This window comes from Numida meleagris, chromosome 3, assembly GCF_002078875.1.
Source record: "Numida meleagris isolate 19003 breed g44 Domestic line chromosome 3, NumMel1.0, whole genome shotgun sequence".
Lineage (NCBI taxonomy): Eukaryota > Metazoa > Chordata > Aves > Galliformes > Numididae > Numida > Numida meleagris.
This window is the reverse complement of record NC_034411.1, coordinates 77455871-77479155: the sequence shown is the minus strand read 5'-3', so window position 1 is coordinate 77479155 and position 23285 is coordinate 77455871. Positions and strand designations below refer to the sequence as shown.

General features: G+C 40.3%; 2 long non-coding RNA genes across 2 annotated transcripts; both read left to right on the top strand.

The window, feature by feature from the left end:
- Positions 2289 to 10887, top strand: LOC110397088. Its single transcript, XR_002437533.1, has 3 exons — positions 2289 to 2609; positions 4957 to 5083; positions 10557 to 10887. It is a non-coding gene; the product is annotated as an uncharacterized LOC110397088 (long non-coding RNA).
- LOC110396964 lies at positions 14894 to 22763 on the top strand. The gene is made up of 4 exons (XR_002437418.1): positions 14894 to 15012; positions 18718 to 18920; positions 20690 to 20802; positions 22603 to 22763. It is a non-coding gene; the product is annotated as an uncharacterized LOC110396964 (long non-coding RNA).

The window sequence follows — 23285 nt, the reverse complement described above, 5'->3', positions numbered from 1 at the left end:
GGTGGCCTTCCTTCTGTAGTGTCACAGGTAGATTAAGCCAGAATGAAACACTCACGTGCTTGCATCTGAACCGAATCTCGCTTTGAAACCATCAGTCAGGCCTGGCACAGACAAAAGAGAGCCCAGCTTCACGTATCTCAGTGAACCTTTTCAAAAGGCAGCTGAGGTTCACTTTTTCAATAAAGCACAAAACCAAGGAAGCTCTAACTGGTAAGTCCTGTTGTTAATGGCTATCCACCTGTGGATGCCTCATTTTGGTGAGCTGAATGATACCTTTTCCTAACTTACTGCGACATTATTTAGAAATTTGGTTGTATGAAAAGATATTATATCCATTTCCCTGACCTCCTGATGCAAGAATTCAGGTTGATTCTTATGCTTCGCTACCACACCTCAACAATTGATAGTAATTACCTGCTTTATGATTCCTTTTCCAGATGCTCTGTGAAACAATACAGGACCTTTAAATTTAGTTTTTAATATCCGGTAATTCTAACATCTGAGCGAGAAAAAGTGTATAGCAACATACATTTTTCTCCTTGATCTCATGGGCAAGTGTTGTCTGAGGACTCTGAAGCATTTGACAGTGCATCCTCTCTTGGATCAAAGAAAACTCACATCTGCCTCTCAGCTTGGTATGGTCATTTAAAACATTCCCTCCCTCCCCGACTCCAAAAAAACAACTCTAACACAAAACCCATACACAAAACCTACTAGAATTTGAACAAATTAATTTTTGTTGGCATTTAAAGCAAGCTCCATTGAACTGAACGCAAATATTTGAAAACTCTCTCCTGGGTAATAGCAGCACAATGGGACTGGAAAGGGAATAGCGCACACCTGGATATACAAACTCTCCCAATCAAAGGGTTAAAAACAAGGGATCATTTGTTCTGAAGGAACACAAAAAACACATTCACCAAACAGCTGCTGTACAACTTGAAACAAAAGCTTATTAAGTGGTAAGTTTTAATGCAAAAATATGGGAGGGAGGGAGTACAAAACATCTCTGATCTCTGCATACCTTACAGCCTTAAATCCGCCTTCTCCTCACGCCAGTAACAGCTCAAGAACTCAGTTTGCCTCCTTGTGCCTGACAAGTTTGCATCACTCTTTCAAATAACCGCAGCTGACAACCACCACCAGAATTGAATTATGTCGGCTTGCGCCTGCCGCTCCCACATTCTTCATTAGAGATAGAAGGATATTAGTGCTTGGTTTGTGACCACTGTAGTTAAACACCTTAAAGCCTATAAGTAAACTTGCCTGTAAATCAAAAAGGCAGAGAGTTTTCTCATTTCATCAAGTGTAGTTTTACTGTCTGCTGTCACCACAGCTGTCAGCAGGATGCTTAACTGCTCTAATTGTCTAAGGGCTCATTCCCTCACCCTAACTAATTGTTTAGATCTGCTAATCTGCATCCGTCATCTGTGAAGGGACTAAGGCTGTTCTCATCTCCCAGTTCATAGGAATCAGCTATAGCAAGTCTGTAACAGGATCTACAGGGTTTACCTACTGCCCTGTGGTGAGACAGTTGCTTGCAGTTGGGTGAGTGATGTGTTGTGAGCTGGCGAGGATAAGAATAAAATCTTTTGGAGATGGTAAATTGCAGCAGACACCCAAACTGTGACTTGCTGAGAAACAATAGCATGGTAAATGGCTTCAGCCCTGCAAGGTCAGACCCAAGAAGGAATGCAGAGAGAGACTGCCTCAAAACTTGGTGTAACTGAGCTCTTACGTAGATCTGACTCTATTTGCCATGACTATCTGCTTCTTTTTAATATTAGGTATGAAAAATTAATGATGTGAGTATGCATTGCATCTGTATATCAAATCTTCTTTTAAATTAATCCATGGCATTTCAAAGGACTTTCATCTCAACTTATTTATACAAGTTTCATACAGTGTGTAGCACTTCATTAGGTCAAATGTTTATCAGAACTCATTTAAAGATCTCTTTGTACATGGATTATCTGTATATGGAATATCATCATTTTGTGGGTTTAAGATTCTCTAGGATTTTCTGGTCATTCTGTTTAAATTCCCCTTGGGTTTGCCAAATATTCCTAGTAATTAATAATGATTTGAAATTATCTAGATTCTATAAATGGGATTCTGGCTTAAGAAAGGACCAGCTCTCAGTCAGAAAATTGCAGGTTGCTTCTATTATCAGTCACGAGTTACTGGAATCATAGAAATGTTTTTCTTTTTTTTCTTATTTGTTGTTGCTTTTGTGACTGTACATTAGTGTCATGATTTATTTACCTCTATGAAATCTACCCTTGGACTTGTCAGTGTGCCTGATGCTTAACCAACCCCAGTTCTTCATATGGCCCTATTGCATTGTTTGGAACTCAGTGTAAAATACATTTTGCATATTTTCTCTGGATAATTGCCAAGTCATGCCATTGCTCTTGTTTTATCCTTTCTCTTTTCAGCTCTTTTCTGCTGTTGCTTCTCCTCATTCCTTCCTCCCCCCAGCCAGATGCCACAGCTCCTTGCCGCAGATGCTGAGCCATGCTGGAGCAGCCACGTGTAGCCATCACGGCTCCACTGCTGGCTGCAGAGTGCCAGCTACCAGCTACATGGATGGGAAGGCTCCTGCCAGAGTGAGCAAACACAAGAGTGTTATTTAAGATCTGTAGCCATTGATACCCTGTGTTTCCTTTGGCTAAGTAAGGGAAATCGGAAAGCTTGGCTCAAGGAGCTCACACATTAGGATGTGTAGATATGATGAGTTTTATGTGAAGAAGGTGCTGATAATTTGTAAATACAGAACTGATAGATTTCTTTGAAGGATTAAAGCTTAAATTGGAAAAAAATAGGCAGAGGGTAGGAGGAAATCAAAAAGAGCTTTCCTGTTTTACAAATGGGGAATATAAACATTGAAATCCTGTACTTATAACTCTTAAAAAATTAGGGTAATTCTTTAAAGTTAGTCAGTTAAAAGATCTCTCTGTAGACAACTGAAACAGGTAGGTTTTGCTACATTCAGCTGTGAAGTGAAAAAGATGATGTAGGCTATATGGTCTCCTAATCTCTGCACTTCAGCTAAATTCCTGAAATGTGATGGGATGACTTTTGCCCGAAGAGATTAACTGAATTAGTCTCACACAGGAAATCCATGGCAGAGCCAGGAAGCAAGTTTACTGCAGAGCCTTACTTCTAAGACAGGACCCCATAAAATCAGTAGCCATCCACAGCTAGGAGATGACCCGTCCTTTGCTGTGTTCCTTGTTTCTCTATGGAGTTTTATTTTCAGAGGAAGTGATTATAGCCCAGTCTGTAAGACCTCATTCTTCATTTTATAAATGTTCAAATCTTAATAAGAGTACAATTATGAGAAAGGAGGTTTAAAATGAACCAAGTATGTGCCAAGTAGATGAAGGAATCTTTGAAGTGATCCCACCTTTGATTTATATACTGACAAAACCTTGAGTTTCAATCTAGATTTCCTCAGCAAATCTCTTAAATCAAAAGTTTCATTGCCCTGCAGTTCAGGAATTAATCTGACTGTGAGACTAAGGGAAAAATATTGTACCGCAGAACAGTAAACTGCTGTAAGTCTGAAGTTACACTCAAGCTAAAGAAAACCATGCTTTGTGTTATTAGTATGATAGGGCATTAGCCAGCCCACAGCTTTCTCCTGACTCTTGGCCTGCACTCTTATGCTTGGTTTCTGATCTGGGGCAAACGTTTTCTGAAATGCGTCCTCTTTTCAGGGCTGGAGTCTTGAACTCCAATCAGGGAGGACAGAGCAGCACTTCAGGTTGAACTTATCCAAATATTATTGGTATATTATGTTTCATAATTACTTTGGATCTTTCTTTGCATTGTAGTAGAGATGTACTTTGGCTCTACAGTTATACAGCCCTGACACCTCAGTTATAACAGTTCTTAGAGGGTTATGAGGTGGCCTTTGGTCTTTTTTCTTCATTAACCCAGTTTAGCAGAGCATTTAAACAAGTGCATCTCTCTTCAACAATACACACTGGGGAGTGGGTCCAAAGCAGTGAGCCTGGAATAAAGGGTAGCAGGGTGATAAGCTCCATTTAAGCCTCTGTAGCTGGCTCAGAGGGAGTGCATTGAGTTTGAAGTCCTAGCAGAGGAAGAACCAATGCCCCACTCTTTACTTGCTTGGCAGAGTGCCCTCACCACTAGGGTAGCAGGCAAAGCATGATCAGTGCTTTCTGGAGAAAGGGTCAGAAAGAACATCACAGGAGTTAATTATACTCCGAAATCCAGGAGTTTAAGGCCAGGTTGGATGGGGCCCTGGGCAATCTGATTTAGTACTTGATCTAGTGGCTAGCAACTCTGACCGTGGCAGTGAGGTTAGAACTTGATGACCCTTGAGGCCCCTTCCAACCCAAGAAGTTCTTTGATTCTATGATCCAACGAAAAGTTTCAAAGCTTAAACCTTCGGGATGTTTATCCAGGATACAGAGAAGAGCAATCGTATCTGAAGTCTTTTGGGGACCTCAGTATGTTGTGGGTGTCTTCAGCTCTTCTTGTTTATGAAACTCTTATTCCTACGCTTGCCCTGTGACGTCTTCTTCCAGAACTGAGCTCTGCAGTCTCTCACTGGATCTGATGCTCTGATATCTCAGGCACCTATGAGCAAAACAATGATGATAACATTCAGAAAGCAGAATGAGATAAAGACAATCACATAGGAGTCAAAGATTTGTATAATTCGGAAAGTAAATGAAATAATTTTAATTTAACTATTAAAGCTTCTACAACTAATATAGCTAGTCAGTAAGTCTTGCAAAGTACCTTTAATGATTAACTGCACTAGTCTTTATGACAGTGGTAAATGGCAAGAAATTATACAGTTCATATGACTAGACCATGACTTGACATTCATTCTAAGCAATGAAAATTTTGAGAGAATGTTATAAAATGAAAAGGTCTATGTTTAAGAATTAGGAAAACCAACTTATTTGCTTCCATCAGATCCAAGATGAGCTGAGGGAAGATGCAGGATTATTTCTGGGACATGCTAAAGGATGCCATGTTCAATGAACCAGAAGTCTGCTCCTAAGGTTGCTGGAGGAGAGGAATGAACGCAGAGGAGAGGCAGGTGAGTGTGGAGGGGGAAAGAAGGCTCTGGGGGAAATCCCAACCAACCAGGAGCAATCTGACTGATGTGTGTGTGTTAAGATGTCTAGCTGTAAATGTCCCTGTTCATTGCAGGGGCGTTAGACTAGTTGACCTTTAAAGGTCCCCTCCAACTCAAAAGATTCTATGATTCTATGATCTAAGGAGCAGTTGAACAGTGAAAAGTTAGCTTTTTATTCAGAAAGTAAGCAGAAGATGTCCAGACAGGGTTGTACTGCTGAACATGGCACGAATGGTATCTGCTTTCCGTGAGTGAGAGCAGTTTGAGGGGCCATGTGAAGAAATTGCAGGGAAAGGAAGGAATCAACAGGGACAGGCATCCCTTGGGAAAAAAAAAAAAAAAGTGGATGAACATTATAGCTGCACAGCCTTTGATCCACAGTCAGAAGGAAAAATTGTTTGTGCCATTCACTTACATGAGTAAATCCTGAAGATATTGAAAAAGCATAGTAATCTCTCTAGAGTATGCTATTGCACCACCAAGAAGTCCAGCTTCTTTCTGTTTTAATAAATTCTGCTCTCCTGTAAGCAGAGTGTCTCTCAAGGACACTGCTTCTCTTAGGAGGATTGCCTAAATGCAGTTGGATTTCTTTTCAAGCCTTCTCATATACCACCTCCTGTCTTCCAAACTGGTCAGTGTCCTCATTTATTGTTACTGTGGGAAAAAACTATATAAGAAAACTGAGATGCATAAGAAAAACAAAACATTTGGAAGATGTGGTGGCTGGGGCAGTTGTGACATGCCAAGTGCTTACGGGTAGTGGCAGCTTTATATTCACAACCGCTTTGTGCAGTGGCTTCTGTTACCTTGCACACTGTTTGTATGCTATTAATGCTACATACATTTCCGAGATGAATGAATGTTTTTATACAATGTTTATTCTTTCTTAACTTCTAAGCCTCTGGATATAAGTTTTCATGACAAATGAGTACATGCTCAAATGACACAAAAGCAGGATTTTCTTTAAAATGTATTTGCACACATTTCCTTATGTTTTAGTATCAGCAAGTATATGATTGATTACAGGACTGTTTTAGGTGGTTTATTTTCCCATGTGCAAATTTAGAGTTTTTAATTGTAATGTATTTAAGGGTCATAGAAGAGAAGGGGAGAACCTCAGCTGCATAAGCCAGTAATATCTGTGGAAGCTGCATGCTCGAGTTGCTCCTGCAGCACTCGTGTCTGTGATGGCTCCTGTTTGAGGAGTCAAGAATAACTGTCTCCAATTTGAAAAACAATGGGAAAATTTGAAGTTCTCTGGCTATAACTCAGTTGTTTAAAAAAAAAAAAAAAAGAGTTGAAATTCCAGAAGCCTCAGCACTCTTACCACCAACACAGGGACTACTGCTTTAGAGGAGGTGGTGGCTGCAGGAGAGGGAAGGAGAGGAGCTGCAGGAGCGGTTGCTTCTTTGCCAGTGATGCACCGTGCAGCACCCAGCTCTGGTGTGGCAATACTCACGGAGCTGGGTGGTGGTCACGCATTCAAACTATGGCTCCCTGCACCTCAGAACAGGATGAAAGCCTCTTCCTTGGTGGACTTTGTCATCAGTGGAGATTAATCAGATTTACACCAGGCTGCTTTCTTATTTTGGCCTGTTTTGGTTTCTTTCTGAGAAGCCAAACAAGCTGCCAGTGGAAAACTAACCGGCCCCAAATCAGAACAGTGTGCACTGGCCCTGCTTAAATCCCTCCCCAGTTCCGTGGATGCTGGATGCAGAGGGCTGAGTTGCTGTCCTCAGCAGACCTGATACTTTCTACAGGGACAATTAACTTCATCACAGATCTGAGTCCCAGTGTGTTCTTACGTGATAGGTGTTCAGGTCTGTGTCTGTCCTAGCAGTTTATTTCTTAATAAATTAGTGGCATTACTCTCTGTAAATAAACAAAGCCTTAGTTTCCTGGGAAAAATGATGCTTACATAGCACTTACAGTTCTCAAAGAACTTCTGTTCAATCTCCACACTAATGTGGTTTCACAAGAAGACTGAGATTATTTTATTGCCCCAGGATGCCAGGAAATTTTCATTTGACTTCCTCAGATCTCTAGGATAAAAGTGGGACAGTAAAGAAAAGAATTCCCTTTGCTGTCTTAGATTTCTGTTCTTCAGGAAAATATCTTATGTTTTCTAAGATCTGATATTCTGTAGTTTATTTTTAACTTAGTGACAGTATTATTTTACCTTTTTTTTTTTTTTCCACAGAGGAATATCTTGCCCTCTGCTACTTCCTGCTCCCAGCCTTTTTTATAGGCTTCTCTTTCTGTGCCGAGTGTAGATAATGCTTTTCACACTTCATTGGTTTTAGTCATTATCTATTTCCTGGCTCTGTGGAAAACAAAGGAGTCAATAACCCCTACAATGTAAAAAATATAGCTATCATTAATAAGCAGCCAAATAATCAACACAAGAATGCTGGTTTGCTGGAGGCATGTGGAAGATTTGGTGTTGCCAAAAACGTTATGCCATAGCATGCTGTTAGCTAACAGAAGGTGTTATCAGGAGCATTTGATGAAGAAACACACATCTTTGAAAAACACAGCCCCAAAGCACATAGAGCAAATCTAGACCTGGCTTTTTAACCCAGTGTAAATTTCAAGACCAAATCCTTCCAAAAGGTTTGTTCTCCTCTTCAGCCAAACCAAGTTCAAATGGGACAGAGAAGGCTAGGCACACCTGATTGCAGCCAAATTTGTTTCAGCATCACGGGAGCATTTATGGCATTTATGCCTCTTCTCGTGCCTCTTCCTGCTACTCCATCCCCAGAGGGTACTCCTGTCTTCCATGAGGAGCAGGGGCAGCAGGTGCACAATGCAGCATGAGCATTTCCATCAGAAGGGTGGTGAAGGCATGGTAGGACATCATTTATCAGCTCAGGCCATTTTAAGGTAATATTCCATTGATTATGTGATATGAAGTAATCTTGGAGAAGCTGACTCCCAGGCTTGACAGTGTAAGTTCAGAAAAAACCTCACACCATTAAAATAGGGTGTGAATTTTGTAAGTGGCTTGGGATAAAGGACAAGATACTGAACTTTAAAAAAGTGTTTGAAATTCGGTTAAGGATTACGGTGATATAGGATATAACTTCTAGAATCCTTACAGGTCACCACCACGTAAAACACCTTTTTATTTTCTTCCGCTAAACTGAGTTAATACAAAGTTATTGTCTTAAGAGTACTATCTCATGTTAGCAATTATTGGTGCAAGTCACGACTGAGAAATGCACAGAAGCAACGGGGATGAGGTTAGCAGAAGAAGTCATGGCTCTCCCTAATTTGCTTCCAAGTAAAAATCTATTGGCCATTGTTCCCATCAGGCCTGGAGTTAGCTCAGTGAGGAGCATTTCCAGTAGTCCTGCTCATGGGCTCCAGACAAAGGCTTTCAATTTAATACAGCCAAAAGGACTTGCAGGTCAGTTTCTTTTACAAAAACACTGTTTTGTTGACTTAAACATTCTCCTGCAGCCATGCTTTGCTCCTGTGTGGTCACCTACCTTGTGTCACAGCCCCAACCAGAACAATGATGAATAGCTCGGAAGAGAAACGCTCTGTTCCTTGTGATATGCTGGAGCCTCTCCATGTGGCTCCTGTGATGTCATGGAGAGGCATCCGAAATCTCTGGGACACAAGCCTGTCTTTCTCGCTGCATTTTCCTTTCCTTTAACAGACATCCATGTCTGTTGATATAGTAAGACACTGAGCTGATGTCTGGTCTTTTGCTAAGACATGACAGCAAGATCTTGGGTCAGAGGAAGGGAATAGGATGGCCTTTATCTGTCATTCACATTTTTTTCCCTGAATTATCTTGTTTGGATTTTGTTTTTCTCCATTTTTTACCATCTCTTTTCTTGAAATGTCTGGTGGATTAATTACAGACAAAAACTGAACTGTAATACTAAAAATTCTGTCTCTGTTTTCACAAGCCTTTGATGACTAAGTTGCACATGAAATGAAAATCCCAACTTTTACCCTCATAATAACAAATTTAAAATCCATGTCAGGCACTAACTCTTTCAGATTTGATTCCTCCGAACACCCCTCATTTGTGTACAGAAACGTCTGGATCATCTCCTGTCTCCATCCAGATTTAGGAGCAGTGTGCTGCAGTGGGACCTCTCACTGTAACACTGAGCCTTCCTGAACATACTCTGTTCTACTGATTTCACTGAAATCTCATTATAAGTTATTTTCATTTCTCCATTTCTAAGAAATGTTAGCAGTGTATTTATTTGGTATTGCTGAAGGGGATCTACACAAAAATCTTTGGCAGTAAGACTGATAGACCCTAATATATTACTTACCAAACTGTTTAAAGATAACATTACTTTTCAAAGGAATAGCCTTCTTCCAAGCAGCATCTTTTTTGCCCAGCCATCTCATTATACAAACAAGTCCGTGGCTTTGAAATGGAAATAATTCATTCTAAATAGCCACATTAGGATTTCCATGGGCCCCATAAGATCCTTATGAAGGAGGTGAGTTCAGCATCTTGCCTTTCTGAAGTACTGAGTTATGCTCTGATCTGGATTTGTTTCCTTATTTTAGTTTTTTGTTTATTTGCTTGGTTTTTACTTAAACAATGAGAAGACCTGAAGCATTTCACTGTAAAAATGAAAAAGGTATCAAGTAGATACAGTAAAACATAGAGAAAAATCTTCTCATAATGCTACCAGTTAACTATTTGGTACTTCAAAAAAATGTCATCATTAAGTGTTGTGATCTTAAGGTGACAGACAAAAGATCTCTCCTATGCCAGATGAATTTCCATCAGAGGAGGCTAAAACCTTACCCAGGTTATGGTATTAAGTATTACATCACTTTCTCATGTTAACGTTTCTTCAGACATATGTTCTTTTCTTTCAAATCTTGTCAGACTTCTTATTCCGTTTTTATAAGACAGCCTTGACTCTGCACTAAACCATGCCACTAACACGTTACTTAATCTAACTGGCACATTGTAAAATTTTACACATGCGCTCATCCAGATAATTACACAATTAATTTTCACTTAGTACAGCTGAAACGGGGATAATGAAATTTCCACTGGTGTACTGTTACGTCCGGGGGTTAGGGGTCAGCTTCCTGTTTGGATAAGGGTGAGTTTAAAGAGGATTTCTGACAGTCTCCTTACTTCAGCTGAGTCTAAAAACATTGCAATGGAATTTCAATTTACAGCTAAGTTCGATGGAAGGAGCAGATGTTGGGAGTGTGCCACCACCATTCTGGGAGTGCTTTTTATGCAGGTGTAGTCAGAATTCCATGTCCTCCCTCCCACTCTTAATATGAACACTATGATAAACTGATGTGATATTAATTTCTGCACTGATCTGTAGATGCTTGGTACTTTGCAGAATTGTCCCCAACCTAAACAATTGTGGAAAGTTTTACTTTGTTGTATTTTTTTTTCTTTTCTTTTCTTTTTGCATCTTTGAATAAGTCTTCTACATGGACCATGAAAGTGGAGCTCTTCCCCCAAGCCTGTGTGGTGTGGAGGTCCACACAATAAAACAGAAAGAACTGCAGCAAACTCCCACATCTTTGACAAGATCTCTGTTTTGGCACCAAGACATATAGTAGCATATATAACCAACAATGCTTTTACATTAAAATGCAGACTATGCGACCTTAAATCTATAGTGTTTCTGATGGTGTATTTTCTAAGTTGGAATACATCAAATGCACTCCTTGAAATTCCATGCAGTGCACTTGTTGTCACACCCTTTATTCTGTCTGTAGTTGTCCCCAGCCTTGCTTCTACCTGCAGAGCTTTACTTTCTGATCCTGGTCATTCCCAGACAGCTCACCTTAGCTGGGAGTTACTTGGGGCAGGTGCCAAACCTTCCATGTAAACCCCAAGGCCAAATGGAGTGTGACTGCAGGGCTAGAACTCCCTTGGACCAGTCTGTCCTTGATCCACAGTGATGCACTGGGCCACTTTTTCTGACCCAAGTTGGAAAGAAGAACAGTGTTTTTGATGAATAGTACAGCTTAGAGCCACAGGGCTGCAGCTGTTCCCTCTAGCAGGGCACCCACAGTGCATCGGCAGAGGTGGCTCTGGCCAGGCTGGAGTAACTCACCCTGCCTTGGTGCCAACAAGGTCTTCCTGCCTCAGAGCTGAACAAAGGCAATGCCAGCATCTCCACTGCTGGCACAGGCTACAGGATTAGGTCCTCAGAGCAGAACATACTGTCAGCTGGCAATAAATAGAGACTGTGTCAGAGCGCATCTCTTGTAAACAACATCTTCTTACGATACATATTTCTGTGGTGCTACTGGGCCTTGATCAGAGGCTATGACTTCACTGTCCTAAAAATGTGGAACAGTTACTTGCAGAAGAGACAAATGTTTGCATTGTCAATGATTTTGTGTATTTCTTCTTTCTGTTCAGCTTCATCAGTGCTTTTTATATCATACAGATGAGAAAGCATTAGCACTTGTTATCGTAGGCCTTGTTTCTCCATTCTCTCCTTTCATTCTCTTTTAATCTCTCTCAAGTTTTTCTAAACTCATTTAGAAGTCCTGCTTTATTCAAAACTTCAGGTTTCATGCTGTTTTCCTCTATTTCAGTCTCTTTGATGCCTTAAACATACTTCACATGTTTTTAAGGCATCAAAGTGTCTTAAATTATATGCTCTCCTTCCTCAAGTAGCTAAAGATGTGACTAATAAAATCCCTTCTCTGTAGACCACACCTTATGTTATCAGTGCCCCGAGACCAGCTTCAGACACCTGGAGCTGCAGATGGATGCACTATATAACCCTCACCATCAGGCACTTCTACATGTTTATGAATAAGGTGGAAACCCTCCACCCTCCAACACAGATATTTCAAAGGAAGAATAACAATTCTGTTTTACTGATCCATTGGGAAAAAAAAAAAAAAAGACACATGAATTTGGTTTGGTAAAGATCCATAGGCAGTCTTTGCACCTCCTTTCAACATCAGGGGTTATCCTGACAGCAAAGGGCACGTCTTGGTTTTTCAAAGGGAAAGGATGAAATACTGTGCTCCAGACATTGCTGTTTGTTGGCATTTCTGTCTCAGAAGTCAAAGCACCACGTGACAGCCGCATGCGTGACATTAGTTGTGTGACATCACATATGCATGTGTACCTTCAAACAATAGTGAGAAGTTCAGTGTTATTATTAAACTTGATTGTGTTACTACCTCAAAAAGTATAAACTGTATTTCTAGTCTAGTGGGTGAATGTAAAAAATACATCATGGGTAGAAAATGTGTACATTAAGGAAGAATGCAAAAATACTTTTTCACTTTGAAATTTGACCAGCTGTAGCAGCACCACCATCTCTGTTCCAAAGGTGATCATCTTCAAGAAATAGGGTTTGCTTTGCTCCAAGCATTAGAAACAGTATTTATGTATTTTTTCCAGGAAATGTGGTAATATCAAACTAAAATTATACAAGACTAAATCATTAATATAGTTCTGAAAATATTCATTTTTCTTCCCTATTTAGCAACAACTTTCCTATTCTCATTAGGCATTTTTTAAAATGCTATAGCAGCAGTCACCATGTATGACTGTAGAAAACTGCAGAGTTGACTGCAACAATTTTTGCATTTAAGGTAGGGTGTGAGTGAGCCCCCCCAGCTGCCGCTGCTCAGAAATGCACTGGGATTGCCCCTGTGTGAGCAGGGATGCTCTCCATGGAAATACAGCCAAAAGGATCATGGAATCATAGAATGGTTTGGGTTGGAAGGGACCTTTAAGATCATCTAGTTCCAACCCCCTGCTATAGGTAGGGACACCTCCCACTACACCAGGTTGCTCGAAGTCACATTCAGCCTGGCGTTGAATGCTTCCAGGGAGGGGGCATTCACAGCCTCACTGGGCGACCTGTTCCAGTGTCTCACCACCCTCACAGTAAAGAATTTCTTCCTGATATCTCGTCTAAATCTACTCTCTTCCAGTTTAAAACCATTTCCTTTCATCCTGTCGCTACATGCCCTTATAAAAAGTCTTAGCTTTCCTGTAGGACCCCTACATCTTCTGTTTGAGTTCTCAGAGTCACTGTCATGTCTTCATAAATTTTCAGATCGATAAACAATATTTTGGCTTACTATTTAACACGCTTGGTTGTATAATTGCTCTCTGCAAACTGATGAAAAGTAGAGGGTCTTTTCCATTTTAATTTAATTTACAGTGCCATCCCTCTTGCCTCACATTTTCTGTTCCATGGAATGGGTAGTGTGAAGCCACAGCAATCTTCTGCAGCAAGTGGACACTCAGCTATCTTCTTAGTTTAAAACACTCAGTTAATAGAGAAACATAGGTCAAGCAGAGAGTGAACTGTTCCCTCTCAGGACAAGTAGCTAAAATAAGGAAAGAATTGTAGTCTACTGTCAATTAAAGCAAGAGCCCCAAACAGTTATTCCCACAAATAGCTAAACATAGACGGCTGACTTCCAGTGAGAAGTATCCCACTGTTATGAGCCCATTGTTTTTATTTAAATCTTATCTTTCGAGTTTTACTAGCTTCTCCCCATGGTGCAGGCAGGCAGGCTCCTTAAAGCCTCTGCAGAGATTTTGTCTGCATTCCCACTTCAGCAAATGATCTTCTGTTTAAAGCTGCCACACCACACACATAGTTTTAAAAGGCAAAATGGGCTACTGCTTTTCTACCATTTGTGCAGCAGGTATCCCATCCTTCCAAGGACTCTTTAACATTTCTTGCTTTCAGGACAGGGAGGTCCTATGCACAGCTGCAGGTTAATGGTATCTGTAACAAATTGTAATCTATTTTAACAGGTGTTCCTCCTTTTGCTCTACTCCAGAGCCCATTCTCTTCCTCAGGCTGTTAGGAGATGTGATGGTGAAGGTACAATTCTTGCTAGGCAAAGTGTGCAGTGGAGACAAATTTTGTGATTGCAGCAAAATTCACATTTACTGTCTGCAGGCAGTTATGGACTATGTTATGGCATTTAGCCAGTGTCTGCCTTGAAAAGGTAGAACAAATCTCCTTCTCTGGTGAGGTGTCATTGGAGAAGAACCCTGTGCTCTTCAGTCCTGTGATTTTCTGCCGGAGAGAGTGAAGAAGATGGAATACAGCAGCAGGAAGTGAGGGAGAAAACATCACCCTAGGACTCCACAAAAATCTCAGCCTCCAGTGCAGAGCAGCAAATCTTCCTGCAATCTTACACTTCCCCTTAGTGAACTTAGTAACCCAGTACCGTTAAATTCTTAGTACTTCAAATGCTTAAAATACACAAGGGGAAATGGTTTCAATCTAAAAGAGGTGAGATTTAGATTGGTTAAAAGGAAAAAGTTTTTTATGATGGGGTAGTGAGGCACGGGAACAGGTTGCTCAGCATTGTGGTGGATGCCCCATTGATGGAAACACAGTCAGGCTAGATGGAGCTGTAGGTGTCCCTGTTCGTTGCAGGGGAGTTGGATCAGATGACGTTTAGCGATCCCTTCCAACTCAAACTATTCTATGGTTCCATGCCTGTATTTTTTTGTTGTGCTTTCTGACATACTAGTCTGAGGAATGACCGCAAGATATTTTTGATGTTGTGGTGGATTTTTCCCCTTCTTTACTTAAACAGATTTCTGTTTAAGAAAACAGAACACAAGAGCACTAAGAACGCAAGACCTTTCTATCCTCCCTCTACAAACAAAGATTCTACTACGCACATCTCAGCTTCACTCACAGTTCTAATTATATCCTGACAGCTGGGTGAAGATAGTTGTTTTTGAGGAATTTTGTTTGAACAAAGCATTGATATCCCTGTGTGCTGTTGTTTACAGAAGGTACTTTCACCGCACTGAGCAACTTGAGGATGTGTCGGTGGGATCCTTGGCATCCACGCATCCCTGATCCAGTCTGATCTCTGGGGAGCACAGAGCTGCTGTGCCCCATGCTCAGGAAAGCCAGGTAGGCTGGTCACATGGGCTACAGGTGTACCATGGGCCCACAAGACTCCTGTTCTTGTAACAGGCATCTGTTGTTTGCTACAGCTGACTCTGCAACTAATTGGCATTGCCCCTCACCCAAGCAAGCTGCAGAAGCCTAGAAATGATAGGAGTTTAGTGCTAACTGGTTTCATTAGTTCAGGGGGAGCAGGTAAGCTCATGTAAGGAGCATCACTGAGTGATATAATAGAGACACTGAATCACCACCAGCCCCTTGAGATCAGTGCCACAGACAACTGGAGGCGTGTGATGGGACTGAGAGGACAAAGTCTCTTAGGTGCATGTTCTGCTCTCACAAGTCTTAGATCCTTCCCTAGACTTTCCCTTTTGGGCACCATCAGAGACAGTCTGCTGGCTCTGATGGACCTCTGGTCTCATGCAGTACAGCTAACTGATGTTCTCAAGAGAACGACACGAATAATATCCTGCTGTGGCACTTCTGAGATACATCCATACATTTTTTTGCTACTTTTGGGCATAAACTTACCATTTAAAACAGTAGCAGATCCAAAAATGAGTTTACTTTGAACAGGCATCTGCAAGTTTCCACCCACTGCACAGAAAGGGTACTGGGGTGAAAAAGGTCACAAGATAATCTGAACAATTTTTCTTGAAAGATGCAAATATTTTTCTGAACCATAATTTGATTTTCATGTCCAAACCTGGTCAGTTAATACGTTTGCCATAAGAATTTTGGATACTTTGATTCTAAATTAACACCTTTACTTAGTGAGAAAAACTGCTCATTATACCCAAGTAATTTACAAACAATATTATTATATGAAAAAAAAAACAAAACAAGTTAATGTAATCTGGCATTTATGACTTCCACACAACATCAGCTGCTAAAGTAAGAAAACAACAAAAATACCCCTTATATTCAGAAAAAAAGCTTAAACTAATAAGCATGTTCCTAATATTAAAATCAAGTCGGAGATTCTATTCACTTTCATTATGTATAATTTATGACACTTGGATGTAGTTTAATAAGGTCATAAAAATGCCAGTTGTGGTATCTCATAATACTTTTTATAAACTGGTTTTACAGTCTACCCTTTGTTCCAAAGTTCAAAGTGACAATTGAAATGCACAGGTTGCCCAGGGGTTCAGACTTTTTGCTGGAAGTACTGACTGGTGAATACCTTAATTTCTAATATATCTATTTTTTTTTCAAAATCTTGGTAATTGTGGGGAACATTCCTTTCCTCCAGATGTGCCAAAGCTGATATTTTTCAATTTAAAGAAAAATATCAAGAATTCGGTAAAAGGAACACATTTTATTGCTGTACACTTTTTTTTTTTAGATGAAATGAAATCTGTGCAACATTTATTCCTAAGCAGGTCAAAGTCAAACAATACTTCTAAGTGCTGTTACAATAGTGGCATTATATTGTCCCTTGTCAGCTTTCAATTACTTCATCCACCTAGCTGATCACTGACTTATTTCCTGGCTTAGGTAAATAGGGCTTTTGGTGCACTTCCCTTAAGTCATTTCAGAGAAGATAAATTAAATAATGATTGCAATTTAATATTGTGATAGTGCTAAAATATTTCCTTCAAGCTTCAAGTTTGACCACAAGTTTCCAATAATATACTTTTTTTCACTTGCTAGCTCAAACCTGAGGTTTTATTAAATTCTACAGCTGCAGTCAGTATTTATGTTTTCATCTAGCAAATTGGACATTTTAAATAATAAAGAGCATGAAGTTATATATAAAAACAGATAACACTTGCAATTCATTTAAGGTGGAAACTTTATTTAAAATTAATCAAATTCCGCACAATATGGCACAGAGGTCCAAATTCTTAGCTCATTATACTGGAGTAAATCTGGGGAAAATCCATCTACTTCACAGCCGTTACTCCAGGATCCCAGCCAAGTATTCAAACCTCAGCTGGGCATGTATTCCTAAGGGATGTGGTACTCGGTGTGCACCATGCTTCCAGCGTATAAGTTAGTCCCTATGGGGAAGCGTCCCCCTGATTTTCAAGAGATGAGAAAAATTTCACAGAATCATAGAATCCTAGGGGTTGGAATGGACATCTGGAGATCGTTTAATCCAACTCCCTGCTAAAGCAGGTTCTGTACAGGAGGCTGCACAGGAAAGCATCGAGGCAGGTCTTGAATATCTCTAGAGAAGGAGACTTCATATACCCTCTCTGGGCAGCCTGTTCCAGTGCTCTGTCACCCTCACAGTAAAGAATTTTTTCCACAGGGTTAGAGGGACCTTCCTGTTTTGCATTCTGTGCCTATTACCACTTGTTCTGTCTCTGGGCAGCACCAAAAAAGCCTTGCCCCACCCATTTGACTCGTGCCTTTTTAGGTAGTTATAAGCATTGATAAGATTCCCTCTTAGTCTTCTCTTCTCCAACTCCAAACTTTCTTGGTTTGGATTGGGAATCAAGGTCCAGGTGGCCCATTGTTATAATTAGAGGAGTCTTTGTGAAGTTCTCAGTCCTACAGTTTTCATGGCTGGTATCCTACAGGGCTGAGGGAGGATGGAACAGGAGGTAAAAGCCTGGACCACAGCTGCAGTGACAAGTACAGGAACTTCTTTTTCCTACAGATAGGCACAGTCCTCATTTTACTTTAACCTTGCACTTTGATGGTTCACCTGTATATTCTCTTTAGGAGAACAAACTAATAAGCAGTAGAGTATATAGTGTGTACTGTCTGCAGATAAATGAGGTGTGGAATCATCATTTTTCACTTTAAAATCACTGTTCTCATCCACCACTATTTATACCTTTTCCTGCCATATGTACAGTGAAGCCTGTCACTACTACTTTGGAGGAGCAGAGTTCTGCATAAGCACATCTCCACATGAAGGAGCTGTTTGAGGGATGAGAATAGACCCATGTTGAGAAATTCCTCCTGCTTCCCTTCCACTAGTTCCCCAACATCCTCTCTCTGCTGTTATGATAGCTGTGCTTGTTGTTTTGGCCCCATGTCATAGTTTCTGTCAGCTTTGTTTCAGATGTCAGCAATAGTTTTCTAAGAGGGAAATACCCAAACAGAGCTTTCAAGACATTGCCCAAAAGGAATACCTAAGCATAAATATGGTGGTTAAACTAGCTCAGATGGAGAACAGAAATGTGTTGTAGATGAACTTCATGAAATTTCTAGGGAGACAAATTACCATTAGTCATGTTCTTTAGCCATACTTAAGGATGAAGCATCATCCTTCCATGGTGTTGCTAAGCAGCGGGCTCTCCCTGCTATAAGAAGCCTGCTGTGTTTGTGGTCAGGTCGTGGTGAGGTGAGGTGGGTGAGGAAAGGGTTATGGGCAATGGCAGAGCAGCAGCAGCTTGGCACTGGGAGGTTGAGCTAGGAAAGAGCACAAAGCACTACTTAGGCCTCCCCCTTTCAGGCATCTTGTTTCTTTTTCCTATGAAGGCATCTGTGCTGTACTTTCCTGCTGAGTACTGGGAAATTCACCTTAGAGGTGCTCTTTGGCAATTTGAACACAAAGTCTTTCAGTTTTGTCTGTAGGTCTATAAGGCAATTTTAGAAGTAGTGGATAAATAAATAAATAATGGAAAAAATAATAAAAAAAAGAGCTTATCCTGGGAAAATAACACCAACAACTTACAGCTGATCTGATCTCTGTTCTTCCCACTGTCCTGCAGGAAATTCTGACCTCATGTTTATTTTCCTTTCTTTAAGATGCTAACTTGAAAAACAAAAAGAAAAGGAATCCCATTTGGAGCCAAGCTGAAGCCACACAGGAGCAACTCAGCAATACATAATGCAAAGGATTCCAGTGGATTTGCAAGCAGGAGGATAAAATAAGACAGAAAACAGTAGAGAAAATTCTGGCATTTCCATGGATATTGACCTTTTATTCATGCTACTGCAGGAATAATAATGTAAGTTAAGATTTAAGCATGTTGGGCCAAGCTCATCCCTGGTATATTGTAAACTTCTAACAGAGCAAATTTTGGAGCTATTCTCATGTATGCTATTCAGAGCGTACATGGAAGCACCATGTATGAAAGAGGTCTTCCCTAGATTGATGGAGCCTTGAGCTTATTGAATGACAGCAGAGGAGGGGAGCTGGACATTGCCTTTGTGAGCACAGCCACCATTGCCAGGGTGGAAAGTTCAGGTCCCACTCCCTGCGCTCCCCTCCAGAGCTTTGGGAATGCTGTGTTCTGCACAGGGGTCAGAACGCCTGCAGAGAGGTGGCAGTGGTAGCGGGGAAGCCAAGACAGTAGACTTCCTCTCCCTAAGAAAACAGAATTATATTTATGGGTATGGGAGTTGGCAGTTACTCCAAGGGAGGGCGTCTCCCTCTTCTTGACATTGGCAAGTCAGGTCATCTGCTTGGACAGATGGATGGCATGGCCTAACCCTACGGGGAATGGGCACCATTTTAGTCTGTTGGTAGCATTCACATGGTTTATTCTATGTGAAAAAAATACATACTTTCTAAACTGTGAGAGAAACAAGAAAGGCAGCTGGACTCCAGGGCAGATTTTCATCCATCGGACAAACAAAGAGGAGCTATGCACTCACAAACTACCTCTCCACTGTCATTTCCAAGAAGTCTTGGGAAGATTCAGCATTTTGCAGCCAAAGGCCTATGATCAGCAAAGCATCTGGGCTCCTAACTCCTCATTTAAAAGTCTGAATTCCAACTGAAATCAGTGGGGAGTTTAAACAGGAGTTGGGAGATTCAATACTCTACTGAGTTCTGGCCACCAATATCAGTGCACTGCTTAACTCATAAACTATATTTACAATTTTTGCTCATTCTCGTCCACTGACACATTTCAGGTGCTTATAGATGCTTCTAATAGTATGCCGTAAATCACTGTAAATAACTGGGATACAATTTTTAGAGTTCAAATGGGAATACTCAATAGATGTGACTGTTTGCAGGATCAGGACCTATTTTCCAGAACAGGTGCTTAAATGAAATGATGAAGTCATTATAGTTGAGGAACTTAATGCAGAGAAATAGCTCACATTATTCTAGTACCTTTAGGGCTGTGGCATAAATGCCTAAATTAAAAATTTGAGAACTTATTAGGCAGGAGGATTGATTTGGCATTTCAATTGGAGAGCATTTTGTGGATGTGGGAAAAAAAAAAAAAAACAACAACCTTTTTTGTGTATATAGAAGAATTTTTTACCACCTGGAAAAGTTGCATGGTTTTGACATCACTTGCAGTTTTTTCTGCTTTTGAATTTGCTCCCTTTCTATGCTGCAAGCCTCCTCAGTACTCTGAAAATCAGTGTGCTCTTGGAACATGCATGTGTTCAGGAAAGTACAAAATGTCTATCGGAAAGGCAATATAGTGCACTCTTTGTGGTCAGAGTGTGGGAAACTCCATTTAGTTCATTTTCATGACAGAAGCACTGAACCACATTAACACAGAAGGAAGATGTAGAAAATGTTTAATGGTACTGCAACGCTTTGTTTATTCTTGGCTAAGCCTACACGGCTTCCAAATGAGCCCACTATGCAATGTGACTACATAAGGTTAACTGCTGGGTACATTAAGCAAAATACTCTCTCTTAGATGCTTGTTTAAGTCATCATTTCTGACCATTTATCAGGCTTAATGTGCTACAGCAGACTGCAGGTCACAATGTGTCATTTCCAAAAGAACTTTGACTTTTCCCTTTCCAGGGTCAGGAACCGGTAATGTTTAGCTGAAATCACCGCATTGCACTTCACAGCTTCCAGTGGATCCACTGAGGCTTTGGAGAGCTGCTCTTGCTGGACCAGAGTGCTGGCTCCAGGTATTCAGTACTAAAATTAGAGGACATTGTTTAAGTGCATATAGTCAGCTGAGTTTCAGGCTAGCTGCAGAATATCCCACTTCATTTGTGGGATAATGAGAGATACAGGATAACTGATTTCCCAAAATGATAGTGGGATATCTCTTAGAGAAAAATACCAAAAACAAGCACACCCACTTGAGGAAGCTTATTTGTATGGAATTCAAGAAAAACTGTATATTTGGGGGTACAATTTTTAATATGTCACGTGAGTATTTCTTCTATTCCTTAGTTCCAGGTAAAACAATGGGGCTATATATGTCGTGAGTCCTGCGGCTAAGCGAATGATTTGCAGCAAAAAATTTGCTTGATACCTTTACTCTCCTTTTTAATCTAGAAAATATGTGGATTTTTCAGATCTATGTGCTTTTTTCAAGTTGGTCTCACGTTGGTGGAGATGTGACAAAGATAAAATGGAGGTAGACAGATGCTTTCTGTTGTCTTCCATTTCCTCTTTATATGCTGGGCTGTAGTCTGTTCTCAGCTGAATTTGTGGCTCTAAAATAGACAAATTAAGAGGAGTGGCTATATTAAAAACATAAATAAGGGATTTAATATGGTATGCTCCGAGTATCATGCCACACTCTTTTCCTGTGTATCAATCCCTTACTCACATCCTACATGAATTCATAAATATTGTAGGTGAAGATGGCACCACTGCATCTATTATCTGGCACTTCTCATTTTAAGATTCTGCTTTCAGCTGCTAATAGTTTTACCAGATTTCAACCATTCAGGAATGATTCTGTTTTATGAGCAAGTGTCTCCTTGCTATTTAATAGATCTTTGGAAAAAATTCAGATGTTTGGATGGGTGTTTCTAAGACATTTGGGGAGAATATTTTGCTTTATGCGGGCTAAAAAAATTCTTCAAATAGTTCATGGACAAGTAGTGCACATTTGTGCACTGAGGAAGAAGCCCAAGATCTGCATTAGGGATGTGCCTTTTGCCAGTCCTGAGACAATCTGCCTCAAGTGTGGGATGTCTGAGATACCTCCTCATTCATCCTGCTGAGCAGAATCCTCCATGCTTCATGAAGGTGAAGAGAGGCAGCTGGGGAATGGAGAGGAAGTGGTGAGAACTTCATGTTATAGGTGCTGGGAAAATAGGTTCATCCTTATTTCTCAATCCTTGCATTGGCAAAATGAGAGACTGACATAAAGAAGTGCTTAAGAAGAAAGGAATATTCTCATATTCCATTCCTTATGCAAGGTGGTCTGCATTAAAGAAGTCCTATGAGACACTCTACACAAGTTGTGGAAGTGAAGTATTGATAGGCAAATTTGTCCCAAAGTGGGATAGGAATCCTGTCAGAAAATAGTACACAAACACGTAGTTAAAGACCACTTCATACTGTTATACGTTCAAGGGTGCAGGACAAGTCAGTGCTGTCTGAGAATCTTGTCTTCCTCATCCTCTAAAAATTACTCTGCTTTTTATCTTACTAATATTCTTCTAGTGCAAGTTAGTAATTAAATGGTAATTAAATAACAACCATGATGTAATTGTGCAGGTCCAAGAGATTTTGCAGATTTATGAAGACCCTCATTTGTGAGGAATCTAAAAAAAAAGATTATTAGGATCATTTACTTCCTTTTTAAACATTCATTAACTTTAAAAGTGTACATTTCAAAGGGAGCAGAATAACATAAAGAGTTTTCTAGATTTAAGAAAAGTTAAATTCTCTCTCACAGCAATTTTGGAAGAAAAAGCTTTAACAAACTTTAACAACTTACATTTAAATGTCTTCTTTGCTAAAAGGCTGGGTTTCCCACCCATGAAGGAAAAAAATGGGCTGAGGAAGGAAATAAGGCAATAAAGAACAAGAAAGATCCAATTAATCCCCCAAGAAGAAACAGGACAAAATGAAAAATGCCAGCTAATGCCTACCAGTTCTTCTTCTCTCCCTGCAAGAATAATAAACACAGTCAAAGAGAGGTTTATTTTCTTTTTATTTTTAATTAAATATTTTCTATTGACACAGAAGACCTATATTTTCTCAAAAGAGAACTCCGTCATTGATAAGTTCTGGCAATTTAATATTGCTTTAGTGTCCGAAGTGTATGGACCATCTCACAGAATGAGTGCTTGTGAGATTGCTGAGTTACAAGAGCCTACACTCAACAACCAGCCAGCTGCTAGTGGCAGGATAAGCAGCAAGGAAAGGATGGGAATGGCACGAGTTACTAAGGCTATACTGAGTGCTCAGTTTTTTCTCTTCATTGACCTCTTAGCAAAAGATCTTTCTGGCTCAAAAAGATCTCAACATTATTTTTAATACTGAGTACTTTCCATGAGGTAGAAAGGATGACATGAAGTGCAAACTTACAAAGGCATGAAGGAGTCCTCCAAGTTCAAAGTAGTCTGAGACATTTGCAAAGGTCAACAGTGTTCACATATTTCTAGCCGTACCACTTAACACTTGGGTGCCACAAGCTGTTATC